The sequence below is a fragment of the Rattus norvegicus genome, chromosome 4, assembly GCF_036323735.1.
Source record: "Rattus norvegicus strain BN/NHsdMcwi chromosome 4, GRCr8, whole genome shotgun sequence".
Taxonomy (NCBI): Eukaryota; Metazoa; Chordata; class Mammalia; order Rodentia; family Muridae; genus Rattus; species Rattus norvegicus.
In genome coordinates, this window is record NC_086022.1 from 18,981,714 (window position 1) to 19,007,221 (window position 25,508).

At 37.7% G+C, this 25,508-nt stretch overlaps 1 long non-coding RNA gene across 6 annotated transcripts in view; it reads left to right on the top strand.

The window, feature by feature from the left end:
* The window catches only part of LOC102551002 (uncharacterized), an 80,535-nt gene extending 60,951 nt beyond the window's left edge, over positions 1-19,584 (top strand). For all 6 annotated transcript variants that reach the window (XR_010066064.1, XR_005503415.2, XR_005503416.2 and 3 more), the window contains one exon: positions 13,511-19,584. This is a non-coding gene — a long non-coding RNA (uncharacterized LOC102551002). The remainder of the gene's footprint in view (positions 1-13,510) is intronic.
* The last annotated feature ends 5,924 nt before the right edge of the window (positions 19,585-25,508 follow it).

Sequence of the window (25,508 nt, forward strand, 5' to 3'; positions counted from 1 at the left end):
CCTGAGGCTTGTCCTCTCTTGTTCTCAAAGCTTGCTTCTTTAAATACTGCATAAAACTAAAGAGAAACTTAACTGCTGTGTGCTAAGTGATGGATTTAGTTAGCTTTAAATAGTCTGAACAGTTTTTTTTTTACACATTTTATATGCATGCATGAACTGAATAGACAACATCAACTGGATTTTACTAAAATATATGATTTTGCTTGGGAATCACCGGTTCGTGGTTGGTAACATATCAATTGTTCTCTATCTAAGCTGTATTATTAATGCTTCCGATGTGGTGCTGTTCCTAAGTCCTTCTTTTTAAAGAACACATGGTGGTTTAATTTGAAGAGGCAAGAGTCTTTTGTTTTTGATTATATGGCCCCCATGCAAATTACACTCAGTTCCTGGTACAGAAATTGCCCTTTACCACTTCCTGAGACAGTCAATCCACAGGGATTCTAGGCAACCCTTAACTATGTCTTTGTCACCAACTGTATAATGATCTTGAGGTCTCTAGTATCCAGAATACTAGGAAGTAAATTCTTCATTGTATTTGAGAAGCTATTCACATACTGAATAATTGTTTTTTCTATCAACTGATGTATTATTAATGTCAGTTCAGAATCTTGTGTGTTTTAACCTGTTATAATCTTGAAGACACTTTGAGAAAATGCAGTGCTTTTGAGCACCCAGTGTATGCTGGTTAGTATTCATGAATGTGCAAGACGTGCTAGGTCAGTTCTGGCTCTGAATTTTTACTTTTTGCTTTCTTTCTCTGTCTTTCCTTCTTTTACTTTTTTCTTTTCCTTTCCTTTTCTTTTCTTTCTTTTTTCTTTTTCTTTTCTTTTTTTTGAAAATGAATTATTAGCCAAAGTTTTGATATATTTAGTTTTTGGGTCATCTGACAGTCAACAAGGACAATTGAACAAAGATCATCTTCCTCATCAATAGTTGATTTGCTTTCTAAAATAAGTTATAAAACTGTGAGGATAAATGTCCAGGGTGTTTGCATGCCCCATATCCAGAAGTTTCCTGTGGTCATCAGTCAGACTGATTACACATAATCATTATTTACAATTGCTTTCTTCTACTAAGTTGAATTATTGTTAAATGTTATTTTTATCAATTGAATCCTTCCTTCTTTTAAGAGTTTAGTATTACAAACACCAAGATATATGTTTAAAGTATTAGAAATGTTTAAAATGGGGCTGAATAGATAGCTTAGTAGTTAAAAGTTCTTCCAGAGGTCCTGAGTTTAATTCCCAGAAACCACATGGTGGCTCACAACAATCTCTAGTGGGATCCCATGCCCTCTTCTGGTGTGTCTGAAAACAGTTACAGTATACTCATACAAAAAAAATATCTATTTTTTTAAATGAGTTTGTGTGTGTGTGTGTGTGTGTGTGTGTGTGTGTGTGTGTGTTTGTGTATGCAGGTAGGTAGGTAGGTCACTCAACACATATTTCTCTTGCTGCTCACATCCTCCTCTTCATTTTGAGACTATCTAGTTAAAAAAAATTTTACACAACTTACACAGGAACTCCAGGGTTTTGATACAAAGGATTTCCTTTTGACTTTTAAAATATGGAGAGTTGTAATTGTTCTTGAACATGCCATCAAAGTAGAGGTATTCGACCAGGACTCGATCATTGAACTCATTTTGTACTTACTGGCAATACGTCAACTCGAAAATTCCTCATTGTGCCTTAAAAGCTTTCCTGGCTTCTGTGGTTTGCCCACACTGTTAGTCATCTGCTTCTGGGTCATCTGTTGCTATATCACCACAGCTGAGCATTCCCATAAATACACCAAAGCCCAATGCATTGAAAAAGACTCAGGATGTAGAACTCACTGAAGAATAGGCATTTTATTAACTAAAATGTCTGTTTCATATTCACATGTCAGACATGAACATTCAAAGTGTACGAATGCATCAACATATTTCAAGACAGTAGAAAATGTTTGAGTAGTATTCCGTAGTCTATAGACTAAAAACTGCTTTTTTAGACCCACTATCGACTGGTTATTGCTGTGAAGCTAGCAACTATAGTAAAGTTTGTCTGCCCAAAGTAACACTAGCCATGAGATCTGTCTAGAGGATATTTGCACATTCTTTGGTTATATAATTTGATGAGATTATTTCATTTTATAAATGGACTTCAAAGTGTAATGTGCGTTACAAAACAGAAAATGATAAAACAGTAGTAATTATTATCATTTCCATTTTGAATCACACCATGAAAATAGGGGGAAATTGCTGTATATGGCAAATACTCATTTTTAATTTAATGAAAAATTACTTTTGTTGTTGTTATAGGGTTTGAATTGAATGTAAGGCCACAGACATGAAAGACAAGCAGTCCTCACAAATAAACACAAGAAAGTGGTTATTATCCAGCACAATTAAAAGCTCTAAAACAAAAAGAAGCAAATACACACAAGACGAGTAGATGGCAGGAAATAATCTAACTCAGGGCTGAAATCAACCAAGTAGAAACAAAAAGGACTCAAAACAATCACCAAAACCAGGAGCTGGTTCTTTAAGAAAATCAACAAGATAGATAAACCCTTAGCCATACTAACCAGAGGGCATGAGAGTGTATCCTAATTAACAGAATCAGAAATAAAAAGAGAGACCTAACAACAGAATCATAACAAAACAGCAAAATAATCAGACCCTACTTTAAAAGCATATGTTTAACAAAACATGAAAATCTGGATGAAATGGACAATTTTCTACACAAATACCAGGTACCAAAGTTAAATCAGGATTAGATAAACCATCTAAGCAGTCCCATAACTCCCAAAGAAATAGGAGCAGATATTAAAAGTCTCCCAACCAAAAAAATACAAATAAATAAAAAAGCCCAGGACCAGATGGGTTTAGTGCAGAATTCTGTCAGAACTTCATAGAAGACCCCCATACCAATAGTGTCCAAATTATTTCACAAAGTAGAAACAGACAGAACAATACCCAATTCCTTTTATGAAGCTACAATTACACTTATGCGTAAACCACACAAAGACCCAACAAAGAAAGAGAACTTCAGACCAATTTCCCTTATGAATATTGACACAAAAATACTCAATAAAATTCTCACAAACCAAATCAGGACGTATCAAAATGATCATCCATCTTGATCAAGTAGGCTTCATCCCAGGGATGCAGGGATGATTCAATATATGGAAATCCACCAACCCAACGCAATTCACTATATAAACAAACTCAAAGGAAAAAAAAACCACAATCATTTCATAAGAGGCTGAGAAAGCATTTGACAGAATTCAACACCCCTTCAGTGTAAAAGTCTTGGAAAGATCGGGAATTAATGGCCCATACCTAAACATAGGAAAATCAATATAAAGCAAACCAGTAGGGAACATCAAACTAAATAGAGGAAAACTTGAAGCAATCCCACTAAAATCAGGAACTAGACAAGGCTACCCACTCTCTTCCTACCTATTCAGTATAATACTCCAAATCCTAGCCAGAGAAATTAAACAAACAAAAAAGAGGGATACAAATTAGAATGGAAAAAGTGAAAATATTGCTATATGTAGATAATATGGTAGTATACTTAAGTTACCTAAAAGTTCCACCAGAGAACTACTAAGCCTAAGCCTGACAAACAACTTCACCAGACTGGCTGTGTGTAAAATTAACTCAAAAAAAAAAAATCAGTAGCCTTCCTCTCCTCAAAGGAAAATAGTCTGAGAAAGAAATTAGGGAAACGACACTCTTCACAATAGTCCCAAATAATATAAAATACCTACGTGTGACACTAACCAAGCAAGTAAAAGATCTGTATGACAAGAACTTCCAGTTTCTGAAGGAAGAAATTGAAGACCTCAGAAGACGGAAAGATCTCCCATGCTCATGGATTGGCAGGATTAAAACAGTAAAAATGACCATTTTGACAAAAGCAATCTGTGGATTCAATGCAATCACCATCAAAATTGCAACTCCATTCTTCATAGAGTTAGAAAGAGCAATTTGCAAATTCATTTGGAATAACAAAAAACCCAGGTTAGCGAAAACTATCCTTAACAATAAAAGAACTTCTGGGGAACCACCATCCCTGATCTCAAGCAGCGTTACAGGGCAATAGTGATAAGAACTGTATGGTATTGGTACAGAGACAGGCAGGTAGATGAGTGGAACAGAATTAAAGATTCAGAAACGAACCCACACACCTTTGACAAAGGAACTGAAACCATCCAGTGGGAAAAAGATAGCATTTTCAACAAATAGTGCTGGTTCAACTGGATGTCAGCATGTTGAAGAATGCAAATCAATCCATTTTATTGCCTTATATGAAGCTTAAGTCTAAGTGGATCAAGGACCTCCATGTAAAACCAGATACAATGAAACTTATAGAAGAAAAATTGCAAAAGGGCCTTGAATGCATGGGCACCAGGGAAAATTTCCTGAACAAAACACCAATGGCTTATGTGGGATGATGTCACAGGTGAGGCAGGTACAAGGTAGAATGAGGCCTGTCATTGGATGAGAAGGAAGGATGGGTGGGAAAAAAGTTTGAAGGAAGAGGAGGAGCCAGGAAAGGAAGAGATTAGATGGAGAGAAGAAAGCCCTAGCGGCACAACATGGAGGCTGATGTTAAGATACCACACTGTGCCTTTCCAGGTTGTTATGAATGTTTTCAGGGCTTTGTATGTCTAGGTGGGCAATTATATCTTATCAATTGGATTAAAGATTATTGTGTTGTGTGTTCTTTCATGTGCAGATTTAAGTGTAAGGGTATGTGGGGCAGAGAGTCTGGGCACTATGGAGTTGGAATGTGTGTTTCTGGCATGGAAGCCTGCCTTCGACTCTGGATGGGTAAAGAGATGGCTGCCAGGCTCAGAGAGAGGCCTTCGGCAGTGTGATATGGGATGGAGCAAGGCAGGTGAGACACTTTGCTGACTGAGACTTATATATCTAGCAGATATCTTGGGGCATTGTGGCCAGATCTAGAGTGGGTAAAAGACAGTTTTTTTTTTATTATATTTTAACAACAGGCTTATAACATCAAGTATCAACAAATGAGACATCATAAACTGCAAAGCTTCTGTAAGGCAAAGGACACTGTCCTGAAGACAAAATGGCAACCAACAGATTGGGAAAAGATCTGTACCAATCCTACATCTGATAGAGGGCTAATATCCAAAATATACAAAGAACTCAAGAAATTAGACTCCAGAGAGCCGAATAACTCAATTAAAAAGGGGGTACAGAGCTAAACAAGTTCTCAGGTGTGTAATATCGAATGTCTGTGAAGTACCTAAAAAATATTCAACATCCTTAAGTCATCAGGGAAATGCAAATCAAAACAACACTGAGATTCCACCTCACCCCAATCAGAATGACTAAGATCAAAAACTCAGGTGACAGCAGATGCTGGCGAGGATGTGGAGAAAGAGGAACATTCCTCCATTGTTGGTAGGATTGCAAACTGGTACAATCACTCTGGAAATCAGTTTGGAGGTTCCTCAGAAAATTGGACATTGCACTACCTGAGGACCCAGCTATACCTCTCGTGGACATCTACCCAAAAGATGTTCCAACATACAACAAAGACACATGCTCCACTATGTTCTTAGCAGCCTTATTTCTAATAGCCAGAAGCTGGAAAGAACCCAGATGCCCTTCAACAGAGGAATGGATACAGAAAATGTGGTATATCTACACAATGGAGTACTACTCAGCTATCAAAAACAATGACTTCATGAAATTCATAGGCAAATGGACTGAACTAGAAAATATCATCCTGAGTGAGGTAACCCAATCACAGAAAAACACACATAGTATGCACTCAGTGATAAGTGAATATTAGCCCAAAAGCTTGAATTACCCAAGATACAATCCACAAACCACACGAAGCTCAAGAAGAATAAGAAGACCAAAGTGTGGATGTTTCACTCCTTCTTAAAAGATGGAACAATAATAATCATGGTAAAGGATTTGGAGACAATGTTCAGAGCAGAGACTGAAGGAATGACCATTCAGAGACTGCCCCACATGGGGATATATCCCACACACATACAGCCACCAAAACTAGATAATATTGGTGAAGCCAAGAATTACGTGCTGACGGGAGCCTGATATAGCATCTGAGAGGCTCAGCCAGAGCATGTCAACTACAGAGGCAAATGATGGCCTTGTTGGGCACCAACGGGAGGAGAAGTCCTTGGTCCTGCCAAGGCTGGACACCTTCCACACCTCCCAGTGTAGGGGAATGTCAGTGGGGATTTTGGGAGAGGGGTTGTTGGGGAGGGGGAACACCCTCATAGAAGAAGGGGAGAGGAGATGGGGTAGGGCACTTATGACTGGGAAACTGGGAAAGTGAATAACATTTGAAATGTAAATAAAAACATCCAATGATGATGATGATGATGATAAAAGGTGATGAGCTCATGAATGTTAGACACAATAGCTGTCATATTGAAAGTACAGGAAGTAAATTCTGCTTTGTAATTGATTTTGTTGAGTGTGGAAACACTGAATGTCATTACATTTGTTTATTCCCATGTACATATTAAACAGAATACCATACATTTCTTTATAAGTGAAACTATAGTATTTTAACACTGATGCCACATAACTCACACTATAATATGCATCCTTCTATATTCCTCTCAGTGCTAATAACCAGAAGAGTGTTTCTTTTAGTGTTCACACATACAATTAGCTTGAAAGAACTTAGGTCGGAAAAATAAAAGAAAGAAAGTGGTCATTGTCACATTCTTTTGTCACTTTAAAATTTATGTTAAAAATTTATGAAAACTCTTTCTCGTCAAGTTTTTGACTGAAAGGAAAAAAGAACCACAATTCAGTTCAAATGTATAAAACATTGATTTATTTCAGAGTAGAAAATGAAAGACCATTGAACTGCTTGATAAGTAGTTTTCAAAAATTTTCTAATTCCACATTACAATGTGCAGATAGAGGTGGACAGGCAAGGAGAGTGAAGGAATGGATGGAGACAAATTAGAGAAGGAAATGCAAATAATCAGATAGAAAGAGAAGTAGGAATCCTTCAGTAGTGAATATTAGTTAAAGCTCTTTTTATCACAACATAGGTGCTCATAAGCATCATTAATTCACCCTAATTTGCTGTATGTTCTTTCCACAATAGAGACCTGTTTGTTCAAGCACAAAAAGGAAGTTGTGAAAGAACTTCCACCATCACCTAGGTCAGTGGCCATGCTCTGTAGATATGGGAAGTTAGGTAAAGTTCCTCCTTCTATCTGGGGCTAATGCTGTTTCCCAAGGCTCAAAGAACAGCTACAGAGACCCCCTTATATGAATTGAGGTGGTGAATTTAGTAAGTGCAACTAGAAGGTGTTGGCTAGCTGGCATAAGCCGGGTATAAGTGCATGCATATCTATGTAGCATTTGAGAGCCCCAGAAAATAGAACTGTTTTAAGTTCTAGCCATAGCCTTACTTGACTCCTGTAAGATCCTGTCTCATACCTCAAAGGGAAAAAACGTCCACAGAGACTATAAAGCATATGAAAAAAATCTTTAAAATTAATATATAAATGATAAAAGTAGTTGACATACATTGGAAATATTCATGTATGAAAACCCAATAAATGCTTACTAAAAAACAGTTGCATCTCATAGCAAAGTATTCATTATTAGTAATCTGGTTTGTGTAATTGAAACCAGGGAGTTTGAGTTACTTTCCAAATAAAAGAAAATGATTGGAAGAAATAAAAATTCAAAGTACAATATTTGGCCTTTGGAAAACAGTTCTAATGTGCTTATCTAGCAGGCTAAGCTGACAGCACCTTTAGATAATTTACTACTACAAATGAACATCCAACATCGTCCATGTTAGCACGAAAAAGTACCACTGTCATAAGTCAAAATCTATGAAAACCTGTGTCTTCAGAACGCTGCGCACGGTAACAGTCTGGACTATTTGTCCCTCAACCCCAATGCCTACATTTCTCTTATGTCTGTGTTCTGTAATCCTTCTCCACCCTGCCTGTCACCTGTGGATTTGACATGTAAATAACCAAGTTGGTAGTGTTCAACTGGATCACTCACAGCCGAATCTCAAAGATAATTCTCAGAGCCATAGACAGAAATTTACAAGCCATAGAACACAAGGCTTGACTTACTATTGTTCTCCTTCAAACAAGTTGCTTGTTCAAATCTTGAAGATATTCACAGATTCAGAATCATCCGTATGTTTATGTTTTGGTAAGCACCATTACACTTTTAAATAAAATTTCCATAAGCACGAGCAATTGATCTTTGGGTGTGTGAGTGGTAGCCTGGCTGTCCTGTACTTTATGGCTAACATTCATGTATAAGTGAGTAGGTATCATATATGTTTTTCTGAATCTAGGTTACCTTAGGATTGTATTTTCTAGTTCCATCCATTTGCCTCATGTCCTTGATTTTAATAGCTGAAGAATATTCCATTGTGCAAATGAACCACAGTTTCTGTATCCATTCTCCACTTGAGGGATATCTGTTTTTTTTGTCTTTTCAGACTATGGCTAATATGAATAAAGCTGCTATAAACACAGTTGAGCAAGTGTCCTTAGGATATGGGGGAGCATCAGTGGGGTATATGCCCAGGAATGGTACAGCTGGGTCACGGCTTGAGGTTGAACTACTCCATTTTTTTTTGAAAAACTGCCAGACTGATTTCCACAGTCATTGTCCAAGTTTGCACTCCAATCAGCAATCACTGGACATCTTTGTCAGCATGTGCTGTCACATGAGTTCTTTTATCTTAACCGTTCTGATAGATTTAAGATGGATTCTCAGAGTCATTTAAATTTGCGTTTCCCTGATGACTGAGGACACTGAACGTTTTTGTAAGTACTTCTCGGCCATTCTCAACATTCCTTTTTTGAGAATTCTATTTAACTCTGTATCCTATTTTTAAATTGGTTTATTTGGTTTTGTTGTCACGCTACAACTCAAAGACGCCAAGTAACAATGAGGGGGCCCAAAGGAAGATGTCTGAATCTCACTTAGAAGGGAAAATAAAATAGTCATCTGAGGTAGGTAAGGAGAGGGAACTTGGTGGGAGGTGGGTAGAGATGGGAACAGAGGTAGGGATCAGGAACGGGGGGGGGGGCTGGAAAGACTGGAAGAGAGAATGGAAATCAGTGTGGAGGGCTATCTCTGAATCTGGGTGGCTCCTGGGAGTCTATGGGGCTGACTCTAGCTGAGACCACTACCAATCGGGGATATGGAGCCTGAAGAGGACACTTCCCATAGCCAGGTGAGACTTCCAGTAGAGGGAGGTGGGACACCAACCCATTCACAACATCTTTGACCCAAAATTTGTCCTGCCTACAAGATATGGTTGGGGCGAAGAGCCAGGAGCCTGAGAGATCAATACACTACAAGAAGATCTACAGAACCAACTAATCTGGTTCTATGGGGGCTCACAGAGACTGAATCGCCAACTAAAGGGCAGGAATGGACAGAACTTAGGCCTCCTACACATTTGCAGCAGATGTGAAGCTTGTTCTTCATGTGGGTCCCCTAACAATTAGAGCATGGGTTGTCTCTGCCTCTGTTCCCTTTCCCGTAGCTGGGCTGCCTGTCTGGACTTAATGGGAGGGGATGCACTTAGTCCTGGTGCAACTTGATATAGCAGGGTGAGTTGGTACTCGCTGGAGAGCTTTCCCTTCTTTGAGGAAAAGGAGATGGAGGAATGGGGAGGGGAATTGAGGGTGAAACTGGGAGGAGAAGAGGGAGTTGGGCTTTGATGAGCCTGTAAAGTGATAAATATAATTAAATCAATGAGGAAAACTAATGTCAATTTATTATTATAGCCAACGCAACCAAACAAGAATATCAAATTGTTCACATTAATACACTGATCAGACTGTAGTAAACAACTTATTTTAATGTTTGTCAATGTTCTTAACTTTTAACTTCTAACAGTTGTTAGTATTCTATAAATGACTAACACCACAGTTCAAGCAGAACACTGTGAAATAAATATGAAGCTGTCTGTTAAAGACAGAAACCAGGAAAAACAGGAAATACGGTATTCCTCCCCCAAAGAGATCGCTACAACATCAGAACTTTTAAATGCTATTTAAATAAATTTGCAGAAAGTTGTTTTGAACTAAGCTAAGCACTAGACACCTACAAATTAGGCAAAAATCAAAAACTGGAACCACTCATCCAAAACCTAATTCCACGTTACCAGGCTGAAACTGAGAAATCAGGAACAGAGAAATAACATCCACATTTCCCCACCAAGGCAGCTTCAATAAGCAGGATCCTGGAGTTTGCTTGGGTAATCCTGACATATGGAGAAGGGTGTCTGAAGAACTCTGGTGCTAGCCAATCGGTTCTTTATTATTGTTTTGTCTCTGTGTCTCACAAAGAAAGAAACTTAGAAATGGCCAATCTACATTTTTGTTTATTTGCTTCTGCATTTCTGAACTCTTTTCTGTCTCTGTAACTGGTGCGAAGTGGGGAGGAGCTGATACTAAAATGTGGTTCCTTAATTGGTTTATGATTGCATCAGTAAAAGAGGCAGAAGCCAATTACTGGGCTAAGAGAAAGGTGGAGTTTCCGGGTCCAACAGGAAGAGAGGGAAACCGAGGTAGGATTCGGATTGAGAGCAGGAAGTAGAGTGCATGAAACGCTAGACATGTGGGTCTCAGGGCACAGATAGTTTGTAGCCTCCACCACAGGCGAAGCCTAAGGAGGATAGGGCAGCATATTCTTCACCCAGCCATTCAGTTATCTGGCTAGTTTTAAAATATTAAGGCTGTCTGGTGTTTTCCATCCTCGGCGACTAAGGTGGTCAGGAGAAAGGGCATAGCCTGGGCAGTTGTTGGCGGCTTGGTAGAGCTACCTGTGAGAATTTGAGGGAGCTCAGGCAGAGCTCTCGAGAAAGAACAAAGTCTTTTTAAAATTACATGCAACACTGCTCTGCCTAACTTTATAAGATATACCATTTAGTGGATGAAAGTGTTGTCCCATTCTAGTATTAAAACTGAAGGCACTTATGATACTGAAATTATAATTTTGTTCTTTAGCAGACCTTAAGCTCTTTTCAGCGTGCTTCTAAAGCGGGCCTAAAGCCAAGAATGACAGCTCTTAACAAAGTTCACTGATACTTTTTATCTGGGCAAAGATTAAAGAAAGCAAGCTAGGTAGACTATTCAGGACCAGCCTTAGGAAACCCAGCCATAATTTAGGGAACGTAATTTCTTCCAGTATCATTAGAGTTCTGCTTCAGCACAGCATCAATACCAAACCCAGTTAAGCAGAACTGATAGAACACTGCACACAGGAGGCACATTTTTTTCAGTATGTGTGGGTGTTTTCCCTGATAATAAATCAAAATACCACAAACGTTCTTGGAGCACAGGGAGGCCAGAAAACTGCTTCCAGTCTCCTGGGGTTGGGACTACAAAGGGTTGTGAGCTGCTGTGTAGGTGCTGGGTATTTAATCCAATTCCTCTGAAAAAGCAGTCAATGCCCCTAGATGCTCAGAATTCTCACCAGTACTCAGGAGGCAGCTTCATAAGGTCCTTAAAAGTCCAAAGGAACCCTGTTTATTTTTTCAAAGATTTATTTTATTTTACATATGAGTACAATGTAGCTGTCTTCAGACACACAGAAGAGGGCATCGGATCCCATTTCAGATGGTGATGAGCCACCATGTGGTTGCTGGAAATTGAACTCAGGACCTCTGGAAGAGCAGACAGTGCTCTTAACTGCTGAGCCAACTCTCCAGCCCCCAGGAACCCTATTTAAAATCTGTCAGACCTTTCCTTTCTCATTGGTATCTGCTTGCGTGGCATTTTGTTTGCCTGCATGTTCTTGAGTCAAGGTGTCTACATGTCTCTCATAACTACCTTTAATCAGTTCTCTCATAACTACCTTTAATCAGTGGGCTTTCTGCTTTATCTAGCAGGTAAGAACAACCATGCCTAGCCACATGTGGAATGTGTTTTTGCTTAAATTATAATAATAATAATAATAGTAATAATAATAATTATTATTACTTAGTGAGAGATGTATATATACTATAGATGTGAGACTACCAGGATACATTGATTTTTTTTAGCCCGAACTTTCAGTATGACAAATCTTGCAAAAACAATTTTCAAGGTAAGAATTATATTTAATAAAAGGAAAATATCACATTATTTTTTTAAAAAATATGTATTTTTGGTCAAGTAATCTTATAACAATTTGGCTTTGTTTCATTTCCTCAGTTTTATATCTACAAACAATGATACACAAAATTCTGCAAGTGGGCTTGGAGTCAAAGCCTTTCCTTCTTTATAATCTTAATTATTATTCATTTATGTGACCTATTTGTATAATGCAGAATATCTTATTGTAACTTGCAAATCATGTTTTGCCTTTATATTTATAATACATTTGTGTAATGCAAAAGGTCTTCATTTATCGTTTCTGAAGGCGAGCCTTTCTTTCCATGTGATGAACTATTTGTACATGTGGAAAAAAAAGTCCTAAAATGATTCAATACTAAGGGTCTTGTTTACATCTCTGTTGTCTTTTCCTACTGTTACTCTTAGTCATATTGCATATGGTAAGTGGTAGTAATTGATAATATTAACACTTAAAGCAAGGTAATGATATCAACAGGGAAAGCATAAGCTGAGAGCAAGGCCACAAAGACATTTCTAGGTAGGCCAAATTTTCTGATTTCTTTCCATATTCACAAGTATCCATGTCTTGCCAGACACATTTCTGAATGAAAAGTCAGGGTGTAAGAAGTTTCAGTGATGTGAGGAAATGATGCCCTCTTCTGTGATGGACTTTTGTGTGCACCATCAGTAGGCACTAGAAGACTCGGCTGAATGGATGGACTGTGTTCTTGGTGTCCAAGTTAAAGGCAACCTAGGTCTCTCTTTCACTGGAACACTTGATTTGGCCTGTACTTGCTTTTGAGCCAAATAGTAGTCTCACACACATGCGAGGAACACAGACACTATCAGGGGATTCATTTTTTCACTAGAAGCTGTGCACTGGCAGCCAAAGAAAACAAAATCAATGAAAAGAACAATGCTGTGAGATTCAATTGAGACTGGCCTCAAATTCTACTACTCTCATTCTGAGAGGACAATGGAATGCAACTTGTTTTGGGGGGAGGGGCACATATAAATCTACTTATTGAATTTTTTTGTTGGAAGATGTTGATTTCTCTTTCTAGTAATCACTTTAACAACATGCTAAAAAATATTTTTCTAAAACAAAAGAGGTCCTTCAGGACACTCATAATTGTTCAGATATTCTTTTACTGTATGTTCTTCACAGGAGGCCAAGTATCAGGAAAGATTCACTGTCATTTTTACTGAGTAGGTATTCTTCTTGTTTTATGAAATAGATACAACATTTGAACTCCCTGTAATAAGTTGTCCATGCTTCATCGGTTTTTTCAATGATTGTATTACTCAACAAGGAAGATTTAAACTTAAATTCAGAATTGTTTGCACTAACATAGAGTAGGAGTTGAATCTCCTGTTTTCAGCTTGCTTCTTGTTTTTCCAGGAGTTGGATGAGAAGTTCTATGAAGACAATGTGGATGCCTTTCTCTGAAATTCTGTAACTGCAGCCCATGCAACGTATTAAAGAATAGAAATACCACTTTCACGAAGCAAAGAAAAAAAGAAAGTTTATATTCTACATGTATATATGTGTATCATATCACTTTCTTCCCCAAAGAATGAAAACTGATTTCATTCACACCAATATGTTATTTTCAATTTGAGTCTCATCGACTTTCACTAGGAAATGTTGTTATTTGTTTTACAAAGTAATGCAAATATATATATGCCTATTGGGATTCTAGTTTGTACTCTGATGAGATTTGTTCCAAAGGCAAGTTAGTCAGAAACATGTGGATTAAGTATTTGCTTCAAGTATGCAAGAATTTAAAGAAACAGAAGTTTTAGCATTTGGCAAAATTCTCGACAAAAGTTTCGAAAAGTTATTTGGCTCAAGTTATGACTGCCTCTGCCCAGCCCTCTAGGAGAGCAGCATTTGATGTGTCTGTAGAAGGGAGGAAAAACAATAAAGGTCAATGCCGCTGTATCTGCAGCAGGCGTGTCAGTTGGAGTTCACTATTCTGCCAGGAGGACACATTATATATGTATGCGTTGACAAAAAAGAAGACGCGTTCAAACTTCAGTAGCAAAGATATAAACTTGCTTTGGTCCTAGAGGTGCTTACACACAGAACACAGTATATTCTTTCAATCATACATTTTTGGAATGGGAACAGTGAAGATTTTCACGTCCATGGAGAACCCATTTGCACGCCTTGTGGGGCTGGCAAATGTGCCAAGCCTGCTACTATGAAACAATTGACAGGAAGCGTGGGGGGGGGGGAAAGCAATCATTTTGATGGCAAGTTAAAATCTCTGAAGTCCCCAGATTGCTTCCTCTTTAGGGGCAGTGTAAACAGTAGGAAATCATGGCCTTGAATGGAAAGCAAGCCCGACAGATGTTGCCCAACAAGGAAGACTGGCTGTGGGAATAGGCACCACGGCTGGTTGCCTGTGTGTTGAGGTATAGGGGGTTCTGGCTGCTTATAGTCATACCCCACTTGGTCCATCCTAAATGATCCTTCTTCCGAAAAGGTCACAGTTTAAAGTCATATTAAGCCAAACCTTTAAACATCCCAGCTAATGATTTACCACATAACGATTCAAGAAAGCACAGGTGTTCCCAGCCTACCCTAGCGAAACCTGCCCCACAGGTTTGCCAAGATGTGGTCTGGATATAAGTGTGTTTACCCAGAATCCTCGGTAGCGGAAGTAGATTCAAGGGCTGAAGTGTAAAGGCCAGGGATTAGCTGAGAAACACTGGTAACAATCCATTGTCTTCCATTTGGAGGCTTATACCTTTCAACCTCATACTCTAAAGTTCACTAGCATGTTTGAGTTTCACAATTCCCCGGATTCCTGGCTGGTTAGCTGTCTTAGTATAGAGTGTTCAGATGATTCACTAGGATGTTTGCTTGGCAACTGTGTTGCCACTCAAAATATTCTATTCATTTCTCACCTCTAAAGTTTGTGCATTTACAGGAGAATTGTGGTATCAATTTCAGTTAAGAATTTAATGGAGAGATTCATTCATTTCCAACTTCAAGTGAAGTTTTCTCTTTCTTATATATTTTACCTAATCTTTACTCTTAGAAAAATATCTATTTTCTACCGCTCTCTCTTCAACTTGACATCTGCTTTGTGGTCGTATCACATGATTATTTTTGGCTGAGAACCAAGTGAGGAGTTTGTTCAGAACACTGTATTCAGAAACCCAAAGCATTTGTCACAGACTGGGACAGGGAACAAAGCCATTCCTAGATACAAGAGCTGTCTATACCGGTAATGACCAGCAAGGGATCTCTTGTTGCCTCTTTGATATCTGAGGAGTTCATCTGTTTTTTTATTCTCTCTCTCTCTCTCTCTCTCTCTCTCTCTCTCTCTCTCTCTCTCTCTCTTTCTCTCTGCATACTCATGTGTCTGTGTGTGCCCACAAGTCCATGTCTGATCTCATTTTAAGTTACTCTCCTACACTCTACTTTTGAAGACAAGATATGTTTCTACTCCTAGAGCTCAACCTTTATGACTAGAATATGTGGTTAGTAAATCCCAGTTATCCCCTGTCTCCATCAACCAGCACCATGATTATGGGAACACACAATGATGCCAGGCTTGCTTTTTTTTTTATTTTTAGTTAAATTAAATTTAGTGTGTTTGGGGTGGTGCACATGCCATGTTGAGGACAGAGGACAACTTTCAGGAATTGTTCTCCTCTTACACTTCAGCATCCAGGGGCCTAGCTTAGGTCATCAGGCTTGTGTATCAGCCACTTTTACCCAGTCAGTTGTCTTGCCATGCTCAAGATTGCCTTTATATTGCTTTTTGGGATTCAACTTAGACCTTCATGATTACACAACAATGACTGTACAATTCCATCAAAAATCCTTTCTTCTCTCATTGGAAATGTTATTTTTAATGTTATTTGTTGATTATGCAAAATGTAGAGATTGGAAAATATAAATGAAAGGAACTCTATGGATCCCACAGCTGTACAGGCTTCCACCTGAGCAAGAGTTGATTAAGGGCAGAGTTTGAGTGCTGATAGGACATAGCTTGATGGAATGAGAGAACATCCTCTCTGGAACTGGAGCAATGGCTCCCAATAGGATGGGGTTTCTAAATTCCAGGAGCATCTCCTGTCCATTTTGAGCCTGAACTGTTCAGTAAAGGATTCTTCCACAGACCTCGGAGTCCTGGTTGGTTTGGATGAAGTAATGTATTGCATCTGATGGATTTCAGTTCTGAGGTCTTGTGAAGGGTGCTTAAATTAAAGCATGATACTACTGCTCTAATTGCAAATTCTGATGTTACTTCTTTGAAACTCAGAATCATCTCTAGCTTGTTTCAAGGATGGATATAATAAAAGCAAGCCCACTTTGTAAATCCAAAATATGCTAAAAGTGTTACAAATATATTAGAATATCGAAATATTAAAAACATAAATATACGAGAAAGAGCACACAGTGAGTTCATTGATGATTCTGTTTTCCACAGATGTAATAAGTAATATATTAAAAAACAGAAATGATCTACTGTAACATTTTCTTATTCGGGATGAGTTAAAAAACAAATTTCTATTTTTATACCTTTTAATAAAACAAATTATATTTTTCAGTAAAGTATTAGAAGCCAGCAAGATCATTGAGTGGTTAAGAACTCTGCTGATCTGGCAGAGGACGCAGGGTTGGTTCCGAGTACCCACACTGAGTAGCTCACAGCACCCCTCATCCCCAGCTCCAGATATCTGATGCTTCCGGTTTCTGCAGAACTCATGTGCACGTCCCACCAGAAAAGGCATATACATAGAATTAAAAAATTGATTTTGGAAAGTTTGATGTTTTCAGAATGACCACGTGTACATTAAAGATAGTTACTAGTAGGACACATGAATCAGAAGTATTTGATAGACGCTGAGAGGTTTTAGCTATAATTTAATTTAGTTGTTCCTTTGCCATTTTGTTGACGTTAAACACCTTAAGATTTTGTTGTTGTTGCTGCTGTTGTTGTTTAGAGAGAATGACCGACTGTGTGTCTCATGGGAAAGACATGGTATTCATCCAAATAAGGACACTAAAGGAATAAAGAATGTATTTCTACTCCTGGGAAGAGCCTAAACCATATGCCTTAGGTTTACCCAATCACATCCTCACTGAAGAAATTCAGCCTTAAATGTTCCCACTAAATTGAAGGCTCATAAATTCTTCTGTAGACTCATCCGCACTGAAAGTGGCTTTGTGAACCCAGCCACCTCAGGGAGTGTTTACAGCAGAATGGCCACCTCTGTAGCTCCTGATGTGTGAGATAGACTTCCAGAGCCAGGCCTTGGTGAGTTTCCCTTTTATCTTTCCTTTTTATTGGCCTGTTTATTCAAACTTTCAGGTCTCCTTCAATCCTGAGAATGACTTGATGTCAACCCAACTTATCTCTTGTTTTCTTAAGTTCTTGGATCTGCTCTGTTGCTTGCAACAAACCTGATCACACCTACACTCCTTTATGCACACAACATCTGCTGGTGTTTTTATCTACATAACCACTTATCTTGTATGAGCTTCATGATCTACTCTATGTTTATTTTAAATCACTATCGTTGCAATTTACCAATGAAAGCTTACAAAACAAATTATGACATTCACTGAATCTCAGTACGTCTGAAGGATCACAGAACGTAAAGGAGCTACTTATAAATTATGCTTTAATTTAGGTAAATATATCTATAAATAATATTATGACCTTTAGCAAAAATATGTAGCTTTGATTGGAAATAAATTGAGTAAGAAAGAGTCAGCCGGTAAAGAAAATTACTGCCAAGTTGATCAGTTCAGTTCTGTCTCCAAGACCCACAGGATAGAAGGAGAGAACCAATTCTTGAAAGTTGTTTTCTGGTCTATATTAACATATAAACACATGTGTACACAGAGGGCATGCATGGGCAAGTGTAAGCATGGATGTGCATACTAAGTAAATAAATAAATCAATAAATCAATAAAAAGAAAGAATAAGTAAATACAATAAATTATTTTTAAACAGAAGCTAAAAGTAGCTGAACAGAGTCTACAAGGATACTTGCTGTAGAATTTCTAAATATTTTAGACTTGAATAGTTTTAAAAAGTGGATCATATTGAGCAGATATTACGACTTTGTGTGTGGAGGTATGTGTGGGCTTGTGTGTGAAGGTAGGTGCATATTTTTGTGTATGGGGCTGTGCAAGTACATATAAAGTTTGGGAACGATAATGCAGAAGTCAGAGTTCAGCCTTTTGTGTGGTTCCACTGGAACAGTTTATCATCATTTCTGAAGCTAAGTCTCTTCTTGGGACTTGAAACTCCTTGGTTGTGCTACCTGTTTATTAAGTCCTAAGAATCTGTCTACTCCAATGCTACCAGCACTAGGACTACAACTGCCTTCAAGCTTAGCTTGCTATGTAAGTGCTGGGGAAAAAACTCAAGCTTTCAAGTAACAAAGTACTTACTAACCTAATTGTTTGTTAGTGTTGAAAAGTACTAATAGTTTTAGATATTTTTAATGATTTTATGTTTTGGCTCACATTTCAATTTTCAAATTAGGAAATACATAAAAATAATTGAATATTTGGCTATTGGAGAACAACTTATTAATAAAATAATATTAACCAACAATATTTTAATAAGAAGGTTCATAGCTGAGACACTTTACATTTCTCCTTTTATTCAAAAGCTGCTTGCCTTCACTCAATCATCTTATGCCTCTGAAAATTATATGGTTGCTTATGTGACAAAAACCATGAATTGTAACAATAACATTTCCTGTTATTTAAAGATTAAGTGAATTAATATTATTGAGTCTATATTCTAGGTTGTTTATTATTGTACTAATTGTGCCTTCCATATGTTGTAAAAATTTTCAAATGTTAAAGTCTTGTGAATTTATAATGAGGATATTGCTATCTGTATCCTTATAAAATAGAATAGGAATATTTTACTTCACTGTCTTTTTCTTAATACATTATTGATGATTTTCTTTTGAGATTAAACATAATTCTGTTTCCAGTACTTTGGATTAATTTTTCATTAGCAAGAACTGACACCTGACGTTTATGTTACAAATAGGTAACAGAATTCACAGGCCACTGATTCCACTTTGATGTCAAATTTATCAACAGAAAAAAATCCTCTTTGGCTGAATCTAGGAAAAGAAAATGTTCATAAGGGTGGTGAGTTTCCTAAGAAAAGACAGACGAAGCGGGGAATTTATTTCAGTTCCAATTCTGATCATGTTTCTTTGTTTACTTGGGAGATTTTCTTTGTGATCCTGAAAGGGCTGTGGTTATTCACTTTAAAGGGTAAGTAGACTTAATGAATCTCATGTTTCTCCTCAGTCCATGTGTTCCTGTGATGAGACACACAAGCAGGTGTTTTCCAAACTGAAAATTGCTCTGTTTTCCAAGATATATTAAGATTGATGGTGGATAATACATTTAATTCAACTGCACACAAATGGTTCATTGGAAAGAGCTGATAAGTGAGGGCATGGCAAGGACATCCTCTGGGAAGTGATTGGAGAGGAGGAGCCCAGTTCTGTAAAGTCCAACATAAGCTTCCTCCTTCCATCTCCCCAATTGTACTAAAGGTGTGAAGTTTTCATAATAAACACCATAGTAAAAACCACATTCCACAGCCCCGTTTTGCATAAGGAGCTTTGGCGTTATGCAGATTTGGAATTTGATCTAAAAGTAAAGACAAGAATGCGGGCTAGCTATAATTAAAACACAGCCACTCATAAATACAACAACCATGCTTGTGAAAATATTAAATGTTATAACCTCCATACTTCTGGGCTTAGCAAATTTAGCACAATTGGATCTTGATTATTAACTGCAGGAATTATGACATCCGAGGAAAGGTTTCCCTTAGCTCAGAAGCTCTCCACCCGGCTGCAATGAGTCAGGATTCCTGGGTGGACCATTGGCAAATGCAGCCAAAGACATCTGTTAAAAGTAAATAAAAGTTCTCCGGTTTTAGTAGGTTGTTATGTATTCGCTTAAGCACTGAAAGAAAAAATAAGAAAAGCAAAGTATATTAAAAGTAAAATAAGAAATCAAAACTACAGCAGCTTATCTTTTTAGATAGGAATTCCCAGACTGGCATTTCCATTCACAGTTCATGCATAAGGAAATTTAGTATTTAATCAAAGTGATACACATACATACTTCTAAATGTCATATTGCTCTTTAGAACTTAAGGTGAAAGAATTCAGTCTGTTGATGCCCACAATATTATTACACTGTTCAACTCCATAAATATCATTTCTCAAGGCCAAGTGTTTTCAACTCTTTTATATATTACTCTTCCACCTTTCCTTCTGCACATGTAAAGAGTTTACTATGTCAGATATGTGAGAGGTACCATGTTACTGACAGGACACACATGATAGACCCAGCCTCAAACATTGTCCACATTCTACTCCTTGTTTCTGTGTTTTCATTATTTTATCATTCATCCATGAAATTGCACATCAATTCATTGCAAGATTTTAGATCACTTTAGAAAAAAATCAAATGGGATAAGGGTGGCGATCGAGTTTATCAGCACCTCTACCCTCTATCGTGATATTTTGAATCTCATTCTGAATACTAGCCAGAGGGTCACTGAGTATTAACAATAGAAGTAACCATTGGGGTAACAGTCTTAATGCCAGCAAGCCTACTACTGCTATTCTTTTCCGTGGCTTGACACATTGCCTTTCCTAGAAACTTTATACTCGAAATTAGGAGGACACAGTGCTGCTTGCAGACAGAACACAAATCAGAACTCTGTAAGTGGAACCTTGACATCAACATGTCAGGTTGGGATTCTGAACCTGTATCAGTCATATGTTGAGTGACCATCACATGCTTACATTCAATACCCCAAACAGCTTTATTTGAAAAGGTCCCTTGCAATGAGTCAATGGTCTGGTTCCAGCCTCTGGCTTCTGCTTCACTATCAATCCCAGATCCTCACCGGGACTCCTCTCAGAGATCCGGCCCTTTCATGTGCTCCAGCAGTTCCCAGATGGAACCGAGGGTGGAGTGGGCCAAGTCAAAGCTCTGTAAAGCTTTTGGGACAGAAGTGTACACTGTATGACACTCACATAGCACAGCGTCCATGCTGACAGCTTTGTTTGTTTTGTTGGTTTTGTTTTCTTTAAGGGGAGGTTACAAGGACACAGGGTGAATCTCGAGGAACAGAAACATGAGTGGGTTTGGGGTACATGGAGTGAAGTTTACAAAGAATCAGTTTAAAAAGTTGATAGTCTGACAAATACAGATGCAGATGCTCACAGCAAACCATTATACTAAGCATGGGGATCCCAATGGAGGAGTTAGAGAAAGGACTGAAGGAGCTGAAGGGGTTTGCAACTCCATAGGAAGAACAATAATACCAACCAACCAGATCCCCCAGATCTCCCAGGAAATAAACTACCAACCAAAGTGTACACATGGAGTGACCCATGCTCCAGTCAATGAGAAGAGAGGCCCTTGGTCCTGGGAAGGCTGTATGCCCCACTTTAGGGGAATGCAAGGGCAGGGAGATGGGAGTTGGTGGGTAGGTAAGCAACCTCATAGAAACAGGGGGGAGGTAGGATGAGATGGCGGTGTTCTGTAGTGGAAACTGGGAAAGTGGATAACATTTCAAATGTAAATAAATAAAATATCCAATAAAAATGTTTTAAAAAAGAACTGCAAACGATGTGACCTCAGTGATATTACATATGTGTTTGCAATAAACGATCAAATAAAAATGTTCTTTTAAAAACGGGAGGTACCAGTGTTTGAGCTTCAGATTCCCCAAGACCCAAATAGGCATTGTTGGGATGAGCAGAGGTGGAAGAAGAAATACTAAGGACAAGGACTGTCTAAGGAAATTCCTGAACTAACAGCATCAGGGCCACCAGGGAACCAGCAAGAGGCATGGATCCCCATCGCCTTTATTGTAGTGACAGAACAGATATATATTATAGAAGCTGAGGTTCAAGATGTTATGTCAAATGTCCTTTATGTGGTTTGGAGGCATATTAATATCTGAGAACCACACTTTTTCTAGAAAGGATTTTTGAAACTTGGTGATAATACAAGCAAGTGGAAGTAAGATCATCAGAGTGTTTATGTAAATGTCAGAGGCTCAGAAAAATTGGCTGTGCTAGATTCTACTTATCATGAGCCCTGTAGTAGACTATGGTTCCTTGGTGACTCAAAAGTCATGTCTTCCTATGACGATTATAAACACATGCGTGAGCCTGTATTAGCACCATTTTGAAGCCAGCTATTAGGATAGTAAGTGACACTGTCCTGCAGCTAGGCTTCTTGTTATCAGTGGAGCTGAAGTACTTCAGGAATGACGAAAACTGTTATTTTACCACACTGTCAGAGATCACATAAATATAATTAGCACTATGCCAAAACATTCATGTCACTTTTGTTCCTTCAATGTGTAGGGATCCATGCAGGAGGAAAATAGATGATGTTACCCTAATAGTGAGAGAGGACAATTGCCAACTAGAATATTGTTTGACTTGCACAACCAAAGAAAAATTTAATATCTTGTGTAACCAGAAAAATATTAAAAAAACAGTATTGTCAGAACAGAAAATCATAATCACCTGCCAAATGTCTGTAGAGGAGTCAAGCGACAAACTGGAATCCTATTACTCTAACAGGAGTACAGATTTATTTGAAGAATTTCTCCAGCCATCTTACTATAAACACATAAAACACTATTCAAACACATTCTCTAGGATTAAAAAAAAATGCATGCGTGTTCTTAACATTTAAACATTCAGTTGTACTGCTTTTTTCCTTCAACTGTGTGTATACCTATAAACCCACCAACCAAGAGCATAAGTCAATACAATCAAAATTTATTGTACTTTTTCCTCTTTCCTTTTGCTAAAATAAGGAAAATCTTCTTTAAAAAGAAATAAAAGTAACAAAAATCAACATTCAGGTTTTCTGATACTTGAAGTCTATAGACTGAACTACTACTGTATGTAGTCTTGACATATTTCTTTGTCTCCAAGTTAAAGTGGGCAATTATACACACTAGAAACTAAATGCAATTCTTCCACAAAATTATTTTTAAAGGCCTCTATGTGATATTGGAACTGTTAATTTTTCAAAGCAAAAATAAAATTTAGACAGTTAGAGTGAGCAGCCAACTTCATCTTCATATTGCATTGCCCATCTCTAATGAAAGAGTCATTAGGAAGGTAAAATATCCAACCAAAGGCCCTTAATATATTTATTTTTCATATTTATATCAAGATACCAAATCAGATCACCACGGACTAATGCTGTCTTCAATCACCACAATAAGGAAAGAACGCCTACATATATATGGAAGTTGAACAATGATCTACTCAATGATAAATTTGTCAAGGAAGAAATAGAGAAAGACATTAGAGATTTCTGAGAATTTAATGAAAATTAAGGTAAAACATACCCAAGCTTGGCTAAAACAATGAAAGCTGTGCTAACAGGAAAACTCATAGTTCTGAGTGCCTGCAGAAAGAAACAGTGAGAGCATACATCAGTAGCTTGACAGCACACCTTAAAGATCTAGAACAAAAAGAAGCAAATATACACAAGAGGAGTAGAAGGCAGGAAATAATCAAACTCAGGGGTGAAATCAACCAAGTAGAAACAAAAAGGACTATACAAAGAATCAACAGAACCAAAAGCTGGTTCTTTGAGAAAATCAACAAGATAGATAAATCCATAGCCAGACTACAGGAAGTGTGTCCAAATTAGCAAAATCTGAAATGAAAAGGGAGACATAACAACAAAATCTGAGGAAATTAAAAAAAATCATCATATCCTACTACAAAAGCCTGTATTCAACAAAACTTGAAAATCTGGAGGAAATGGACAATTTTCTAGACAAATACCAGGTACCAAAGTTACATCAGGAACAGATAAACTATTAAAACAACCCCAAAACTCCTAAAGAAATTGAAGCAGTCATTAAAAGTCTCCCAACCAAAAAGAGCCAAAGGCCAGATAGGTTTAGTGAAGAATTCTATCAGACCTTCATAAAAGATCTCAAACCAATACTGTCCAAACTATTCCACAAAATAGAAACAGACAGAGCACTACCAAATTCCTTCTATGAAGCCAAAATTACTCTTATACCTAAACCACACAAAGACACAACAAAGAAAAAAAATTTCAGACAAATTTCACTTACGAATAGTGATACAAAAATACTCAATAAAATTCTTGCAAACCGAATCCAAGAATACATCAAAGTGATCATCCATCATGGTCAAGTAGACTTCTTCCCAGGTATGCAGGGACGGTTCAATATACAGAAAACCATCAGTGTAATCCACTATATGAACAAACTCAAAGATAAGAACCACATGATCATTTCATTAGCTGTTGAGAAAGTATTTGACATAATGCAACATCCCTTCATGAAAAAAGTACTGGAAAGGTCTGGGATTCAAGGCCCATACCTAAACATAGTAAAAGCCATATACAGCAAACCAGTAGCTAATATTAAACTAAATGGTGAGACACTTGAAGCAATCCTACTAAAATCAGAGACTAGACAAGGCTGCCCACTCTCTACCTACTTATTCAATGTAGTTCTTGCAGTCCTAGACAGAGCAATCAGACAACAAAAGGAGGTCAAAGGGATACAAAATGAAAAGGAAGAAATCAATATATCACTATTTGCAGGTGATATGATAGAATACTTCAGTGACCCTAAAAGTTCCACAAGAGAACTACTTAACCTGATAAACACCTTCAGCAAAGTGGCTGGGTATAAAATTAACTCAAACAAATCAGTAGCCTTCCTCTACACAAAAGATAAACAGGCTGAGAAGATCTGTATAATAAGAACTTCAAGTCTCTGAAGAAAGAAATTGAAGGAGATTTCAGAAGATGGAAAGATCTCCTATTCTCATGTATTGGCAGGATTAATATAGTAAAAATGGCCATTTTACCCAAAGTCATCTACAGATTCACTGCAATCCCTATCAAAATTCCAATCCAATTCTTCATAGAGTTAGAAAGAACAATTTGTAAGTTCATTTGGAATAACCAAAAACCTAGGATGGCTAAAACTATCCTCAACAATAAAAGGACTTCTGGGGAAATCACCATCCCTGACCTCAAGCAGTATTGCTACTGAGTAATAGTAATAAAAACTGTATGGTATTGGTACAGAGACAGACAGATAGGCCAGTGGAATAGAATTGAAGACCCAGAAATGAACCCACACACCTATGGACACTTGATTTTTGACAAAGGAGCCAAAACCATCCAATGGATAAAAGAGCATTTTCAACAAATGGTGCTGATTCAACTGAGGTCAGCATGTAGAAGAATGCAAATCGACCCATTCTTATGACCCTGTACAAAGATTAAGATCAAGACGTCCATATGAAACCAGATACACTCAAACTAATAGAAGAAAAAG